The sequence below is a fragment of the Mus caroli genome, chromosome 15, assembly GCF_900094665.2.
Source record: "Mus caroli chromosome 15, CAROLI_EIJ_v1.1, whole genome shotgun sequence".
Taxonomy (NCBI): domain Eukaryota; kingdom Metazoa; phylum Chordata; class Mammalia; order Rodentia; family Muridae; genus Mus; species Mus caroli.
In genome coordinates, this window is record NC_034584.1 from 83,160,721 (window position 1) to 83,168,840 (window position 8,120).

Genomic DNA, 8,120 nt, shown 5'->3' on the forward strand with positions numbered 1-8,120 from the left:
AGCGCGTGACTGAAGGTGCCCAGAGGATTTATTTAGCACAGCCAGCTCGATCACGGGGACGCCTCAGGACGTTCCCCAGCGCGACTCCACCAGACAGACCCTGGACCGCGGCCGCGATTCTGCGCCTCCTCCGGTGGCCCCGCCCCCGGAGCGCGCCCCCGCCCCGCCCCGCCCCCGTCTGCGCGCGCGCCCGCTCGCTCTCGCGCGCGCCCCCGCCGCCGCCGCCGCCATTTTGGAGCGATCTCGCCCGCGGCCCCGAGCCGGTCCCGAGCGGGTCCCGAGCCTCCCGCCGGCTGCGCCCGAGTCCGAAGGCGCCGCGCCGCGGGGTCGGGCCCATGTGCGTGCGGCCCGCTCCAGGCCGTCCGCACTTCACCTCCGCGAGCGTCCTGGCCTCGCTCGGGCCTCCCTCGGAGGAGGAGTCGCCGCGACCCCCAGCCTGCGGGGCAGGTGAGTGCGGCCGCGCGCCCGCCGCTTCCTGCGGCCCGGGGACAGGAGGGACCCCCCCCCCCTCGGGCCGTCAGCGTCCTGCTGTCACTCAGCTTGTGCCGTCAGCGCCCTGTCGGTAGAGCAGCGCCTTTGTCACCCTGCGCTTCGTCAGGGGGGTCAGCGTCTCCATCAGTCTGCTCCCGGGTCAGCCAGCACTCTCCACTGCCGTCATTCATCCATCCATCCATCCATCCATCCATCCGTTCCCTCAGCGCTCACCCTTCTTGACAGTCAACATCCCTTTTAGCTACTATCCCAGCTCCTGGCCTGTCAGTGGTCAGTTTTCCCCACTCTCAGAATTAGTCTCAGCCTCTTAGTGGCCGCCTGGTCCTCTGCCTCCCAGTTGTCCACCTCTGCCCTTATCAAGGTCCCTCACCTCTGTCCGTGGCTGTAGAGGTGGGGCGGACCTTGGATACAGGGCCTGGGGAGTTGTCAGTGTTCCCGGTCTCATCTTTGTTTGTTTGTTTGTTTTTTTAGCCACCTTCCTCATCAGGGGCCCGCTGGTGGTGACCTTTCCACCTATCAAGCGTTCCCTCCCCGCTCATCTCCTCCGACCAGTGCCCACTGCCAAGCGCTCGCTTTGTTGTTGTCCTTTATTTCCATCCCATTCCTCTTCCGGGTCGTTCCCCAGTTGTCATCATCACCCACTGCCTTTCTCCCACTCTACCCCCCCCCCCGCCCCAAATCATCTTTTGCTTCTCCCATGCGCCTCTTCTTTCTGGAACTTCTTCACCTGCTACTTTGTATCCTCACAGCTGACTACTCACTTAGTGAAGGCTGTTTCCAATCTATTATCGAGCTCTTGCTGTTCCCTATCAGCTCTCAGTCCAGTCACTTTCCCCAATTCTCGCTTTCTGCTGTAGCCCCTCCCCGCAATTTGTCACCATCCTCAACCATGTCCCTAGGCCTTATTCTAGACAGACTTTCACTGACACCTTCATCTGTGTCCTACCAGACTATGCTGCTTGCTGACTTCTTACCATCTCTTTCCCTATTCCCCACTCCCCCACCCCCACCATCCCCCAGCCTGGGTTTTTCTGTGTAGCCATAGATGTCCCGGAACTCTGGCCTTAAACTCCATAGAGATCCGCCTGCCTCTGCCTCCCTAGTGCTGGTATCAAAGGCGAGGGCTACTGTCACCCAGCTTCAGTCCTCATTCTTTTTTTTTTTTTTTCTCGAGACAGGGTTTCTCTGTGTAGCCTTGGCTGTCCTGGAACTCACTCTGTAGACCAGGCTGACCTCGAACTCAGAGATCCGCCTGCCTCTGCCTCCCAAGTGCTGGGATCAAAGGCTTGCACGCCTGGCCAGTCCTCATTCTTATCTCTTCACATCTCTCTCCCTTTCTGTTTTTCTGAGACAGGGTCTTGCTATGGAGTCTTGGCTATCTATGTAGAGCAAGCTGGACTGAAACTCAGAGATTTATCTACCTTTGCCTGGGATTAAAAGTTTCCCAACCAAGTCTGATGTGTTCATCTCTTGATGTTCTTATGTTCTGGGTCATCCCTTTGACCTCTCTAGTTCTCATGTGAGCTAAATAAGCTCTTGGAGGCAAAAAAGAGGCTGCCTTTTGTTTGGTTTTTCTAGACAGGGTTTCTTTGCATAGTCCTGGCTGTCCTAAAACTAGCTCTGTAGACCAGGCTGGCCTCAGACTCACAGAGATCCACCTGGCCTCTGCCTCCCAACTGCTGGGATTAAAGTGTGCTACCATTGCCCAGTAAGAAATTAGCTTTAAGGAGGAGGGTGAGAGAGCAGGCCAGAGCCTTTCAACACAGACATCGGGAGGAGATGGGAAGGGCCCAGATCTCTTGCAGGAGCTAGATAATATTGGTGTGTCTAGGTTGGCTGAGAATGTTTGTCTTCTAGTCAACCTTACAGCTTGGGGGGGGGGGGGCTTCTAGGCTGGAGATTGAGTTGTGGGGTATTATGACTATATGGATAGGAGGGGGTATTGTGGTTCAAACCTCAGTAGTTAATTTAGGGAGGTATTTTGGGGGAAAAACTGTTGAAACTTCTTAGAGCTGTAAGTAACGATTGAAGAGGGGTATGAGAGAATGAGAGAGCTCAGAGAGAGTTCCAGGCTTCTCGGTGGAACAAATTGTTGGGTACTAGCATCGTTTAATTAAATGGAGAAGCTGGGTTGAGGCAGTGATAGATATGAGGGAATGGTTACATGTTAGAGAGAGCAAGCAAGGTTTTCTTTCGGCTGAGAGTAGTGGGAGATGTCTAAGAAGCCCAGGGGTCATTAGGGAGAATGTATCTAACGGACAGATGTGAAACAAGAGAGGTTAGGCTGAACATACAATTTTGAGCAGGGAGATATTTAAAGCTTTGGGAATAGCTCTTTACTTAGTGCACATGATGAGTATTTCTTGTGTGCCATTGCATTTACTATTGATTCATTCATTTATTTATTTGGAGACAAGGTCTCTCTATGTAGCCTCAGCTGTTCTGGAACTTGCTTTATAGACCAGACTGGCCTAGAACTAGCAGAGATCTACCTACTTCTTCTGCCCCACAAGTGCTAGGATTCAAGGCATGCACCACCATGCCCAGCTCTGTATTTAATTTATATGGGAATTTCTCATCTAATCCTTAAGGTAACCATAGACTATAGGAGCTATAATTTCCCTGTTGGAGAGATAAAGAGACTGATGTAAGAGAGCCAGAATTTGTACTTAAGGCAGTTTGGCTCTGCATCCCTCCTCTCTGTTTCTCCTTATGGAAAGGGTGCTGTTTAAAATATTTAAACTAATAACAATAATGACCAGTTCCAGTTCTACCATGCTTGGCAGGCCGAAACACTTTTTAAGTGTCTTACCTGTATCATCTTGTGTAATCTTCACAATGATGTAGCCATGAAATTGCTCTTCTTTCAACTCTTTACTTGTTTATTTTTTTTGAGACAGGATCTAATTTTATCCAGTCTGATCTCAAATATTACTTTATAGATTGAGTGTTACTGTAAGCTTCTGTTCCCCTTCCTCTGTTTCCCAAGTGCCTGGATTACAGGGTGTACCACCATGACTAATTTATATAATGTTTGGGATTAAACCCAGGGTTCCATGCATGCTATTAAGCATTCTACTAACTAAGCTACATCGCAGTCCCTCTTTTTTTTTTTTTTTTTTTTGAAACAGGATCTCATGTATTATAGCTGACCTGGAACTTGGCTAGGTAACTAAGGCCTTGAACTCCTCCTGCTTCGCACCTGTACTGAGATTGCAGCCATATGCTGCCATCCCTGGCTAGTAGTTACTCTTGACATTTCTATTAATATCATATGAGGGCTAGAGAGATGACTCAGTGGGTACTTGCTACAAAGGTAAGAGAGCTGAGCGTAAATCCCAGCCTCCATGTAGAAGCTGGGCGTAGCTCTGTGTGCCTGTGGAATATTTACCCTTTCAAATCCAACTAATATTTATACCAATAAAGACACGGGAGGAGTAAACTGAGGCAAAAACTTGCTAGCTCAGTGAGGTAACTTTATTTTCTGAACTATATACAAAATATCTATTTATAAGCCTGATCCTATGATTAAACTGCTAGCTCTTTAGAAATCTCTCTGTATCTGTGTCATTCTACCTAGCTAGCCTCCCTTTCTCTGGAGCTCCTCCAGAGTCAAGGGCTCCATAGCTCTCTCCCCTCCCTAGGATACTGTTTTGCCTGTGTCCTGCCAGCTGCTTCTGTGTGGTTCCTTCAAGCCCCGTCTCCTACCCAGAGTTCCTTCTATGAAGTTCTTCCAAGCCAAGACAGTGAGAGAGCTAGAGAGAGTCCTCTCAAAGGTCCAATTGCTATAAAAGAAGTCTCTAGCTCCTCCTCTACTCCCTTGGCAGGCTAAGCCTTGTCACTGTCATGGGGGTGCTCCAAGCCAAGTCATAGGGGCAGAGCCATTTCACCTTTACTGTGGAGCAGCTCAAGGCCAGCCAGCTGACTTTGCCTCTGGTCATAGAGCAAAGAGCACAGTATCTCTCCCAAGCAACTTGCCTTAAACTAGGCAAGAGCTTTCCATGCTTGCATTCGTATCTGTGGAGGCTTTTAGGGGTGCACCCTAACAACAGCTCTTCTGGACACACCTAACTGCATCTGACAAACTAAGCTTTTTATATTTTGCCAGCAATTAGGTTTTCTCTGTACAGTAATCACATATAACATGCCTGTAACTCAAGGGCTGCAGGGTGGAGGCAGGTGGCTATCAGGGGTCCTCTGACCAGCGAGCCTCTTCAAAACTGGAACCAAAAGCAACGGCAAAATCCAGTGGTAAGCTTCTGGCCTAGTGACATAGCCTATCTTTAAAAAAGAAGAAAAAAGGAGAATGAAGGATGAAGCATCTTCTGCCCTCTGCATTCACAGGTGCGCACCCTGAGCCACCCCTCCCCCATACATGCCACAGTCAAAATAATCATTTGAGAATACTGAGATACAAAGTATAGTATTTGAGGTCAAAACAAATAAACCAGAGAGTTGAGGTTTGTCCAGACTCCAGAGCCTGTGCCTTTCACAGCTGCAGTTTATAGGTGGCTTATACAAATGGTTGATGTGACCTCTCAGGGTGCTTAAAATCCTCTTCCAAGGCAATTGATGTTGCTATTTTCTTTTGTGTCATTCTAAAGATAGTTTCTAACTAATAATTCTGTGTATAAATATATTTGAGAGAAAGAGGTATACATTTTATGGAAACAAATTATGTAACCAGGGATGACACACTTAATCCTGGCAGAGGGATGACCAAGGAGCGTGGTCTACATAGCAAGTTCCAGGACATCTGTGTGGTACATACTGAGACTGTGACAAAGCACCCATGACCAAGGCAACAAAAGAAAGCATATAATTGGGGACTCATCGTTTGGTGGTCCAGCAGGCAGGCATGGTGCTGGAGCCAGAGCTGAGAGCTCACATCCTGATCCACAGACATGAGTCAGAGAGTCAAAGAGACTGGGAATGGTGTGTGGGCTTTTGAACCTCAAAGCCCACCAGTGATGCACCTCCTCCAGCAAGGCCACGCCTCCTAATCCTTCCCAAACAGTTCCACCAACTGGGGTCCAAGTATTCAAATATATAAGTCCATTGTGTGTGTGTGTCCTCATTCAAACCACCAGAGATCCTTAAAAAAAAGTATCCATAAAGCAGATGTCACACATTGTTCTGTATCTTTTCATTATTATTTTAAATTTACATAATTAGTGTGTATATTTGTGTGAGGTCAGTGGACAACTTGCTGAAGTTGGTCATCCCTTTCCATCATGTGGGTTTCTGGGGTCAAACTCGAATCCTGAGCCACATTGCTGGCCCCTCTATGTCTTGTTTTTTAAAATTATTTTGGAAATTATGTTGTATTCATATATAGCTAGCAGCTTTCATCCTTTTAGCTAAACTACATTCTTTTGTTTTTATTTTGTTTACAGTATTGTATTTAAAATTATTCAAGTATATTTCATACCCAGGGAAATCTTATCTGTTTTAATTTAACAAGTATGAATATTAATGTTGCCAGTTGAGGTGGCTCATACTTTTAATTCTGGCAATAAGGAGTCAGAAGCAGGCAGAGCTCTTTGAGTTCAAAGCCAGTCTAATCTTTACAATGACTACTGGGCCAGCCAGGGCTACCTAGTGAGATCCTGTCTCAAAAACAAGCATTACTATGGACATCTCTCATGTCAATATATAGAACATTTCTAACACCCTTGAACATTTCCTGGGTTCTTTTCAGTCATTACAACCATCTTCTCAATCTTCAAGTAGTTGATGTTCTTATTCTGTCACTATAGATTAATTTCCAGGTCTTCAGACTTTTTTTTTTTTTTTTTTTTTTTGGTTTTTCGAGACAGGGTTTCTCTGTATAGCCCTGGCTGTCCTGGAACTCACTTTGTAGACCAGGCTGNAACTCACTTTGTAGACCAGGCTGGCCTCGAACTCAGAAATCTGCCTGCCTCTGCCTCCCGAGTGCTGGGATTAAAGGCGTGCGCCACCACCGCCCGGCAGGTCTTCAGACTTTAAATGGAATTATAAAATACATGCACCTTGTGTGGAATGACACACACCTGTGATTTCAGCAGTCTGGAATCTGCTGAATAAAAGGAGAATCATGAAGCCACCCTGGGATGGATGGAGATATGAAAACAAACTATTTTTTGTTTGTTTGTTTGTTCGTTTGTCTTTTTGAGACAGGGTTTCTCTGTATAGCCCTTGGCTGTCCTGGAACTCACTCTGTAGACCAGTTGGCCTCAAATTCAGAAATCCACCTGCCTCCCAAGGTTGCCTCCCAAGTTCTGGGATTAAAGGCATGCGCCACCATTGCCTGGCCAAAACAAATTTCTTTAACCCAATTTGTCCTGCTAGTTTTAGAATAAGCTTTTAAATGTGAGTGATTAATTTTGCTATAAGTTGGATTGCTATTATATAGAATCTATAGATCAAATTCAGAGTTAAATTATTGGATCTTTTATGTATGCATTTAATTTGATTTCTTCATTTATTTAGATTAAAAAAAGATTTATTTATTTATTTATATGTATATGAGTGCTCTATCTGCATGTATACCAGTGTGCCAAAAGAGGGTATCAGATTCTAGTATAAATGTTTGTGAACGATCAAGTTCAACTGGGAATTGAACTCAGGACCTCTGAAAGAGCAGACAGTGCTCTTGACCACTGAGCCATCTCTCCAGCCCTAGATTTTTTTTTTTAGCATTATTTTTGTTTTCACTGTAAGAGTAGTTTTTTCATTTGAATTATTTTGAGCTGTTTTGTCCTCTTGGTGGTATCATGAATGTTTTTATATTGTTTTTAATTGTTGTTGTACAAAGATATATTTGCTGTTATATTCTGCAACATTGTATAACTTATTAGTTTCCATACTATATCCCTTTGGATTTAGATAATTCTATTTGCAAATAAAGATAGTTTTACTTTCCCTCCTCAATTGGTATGCCTTTTGTTTTACTTTCCTCTATTGCATTGAGTAAAAACCTCCAAACAGTGTTACATAAAGGATAATACTGGGCCTTCAATGGCGGAGAAAGTTGCCTTTGTCTCCACTTTGTGCAATTAAACAGTTATTTATTATTACTGTGTGTGTAGTATGTGAGCATGTGTGTGCCATGGTTGCATGTGTCATGACTGTGTGTGTAGTATGTGAGTATGTGTGTGCCATGGTTGCATGTATTATTATGGTTTGTGTATGACATGTGATTATCTGTGTGCTATGGCTGCATGTGTTATGACTGTGTGTGTAGTATGTGAGTATGTGTGCTATGGTTGCATGTGTTGTGACTTTGTGTGTGTAGTATGTGAGTATGTGTGCCAAGGTTGCATGTGTCATGACTGTGTGTGTGGTATGTGAGTATGTATGTCAAGGTTGCATGTGTTATGACTATGTGTGTGTAGTATGTGAGTATGTGTGCCATGGTTGCATGTGTTATGACTGTGTGTGTGTGGTATGTGAATATGTGTGTGCCAAGGTTGCATGTGTTGTGACTCTGTGTGTGTAGTAAGTGAGTATGTGTGTGCCATGGTTGCATGTGTTATGACTGTGTGTGTAGTAAGTGAGTATGTGTGCCATGGTTGCATGTGTTATGACTGTGTGTGTGTGGTATGTGAGTATATGTGCCAAGGTTGCATGTGTTATGACTGTGTGTG

At 45.7% G+C, this 8,120-nt stretch overlaps 1 protein-coding gene across 14 annotated transcripts in view; it reads left to right on the plus strand.

Annotated features, from left to right (window-relative positions):
* Positions 1–226: 226 nt before the first annotated feature.
* The window catches only part of Ppp6r2 (protein phosphatase 6 regulatory subunit 2), a 71,377-nt gene continuing 63,483 nt past the window's right edge, over positions 227–8,120 (plus strand). For 11 of the 14 annotated variants that reach the window (XM_029470005.1, XM_029470004.1, XM_029470012.1 and 8 more), the window contains exon 1: positions 236–447. The gene's annotated coding sequence lies outside the window, so the exon portion shown is untranslated. Of the gene's footprint in view, positions 448–8,120 lie in introns of all 14 variants that reach the window. The other 3 variants (XM_021182929.1, XM_029470013.1, XM_021182930.2) reach the window with 1 other exon arrangement.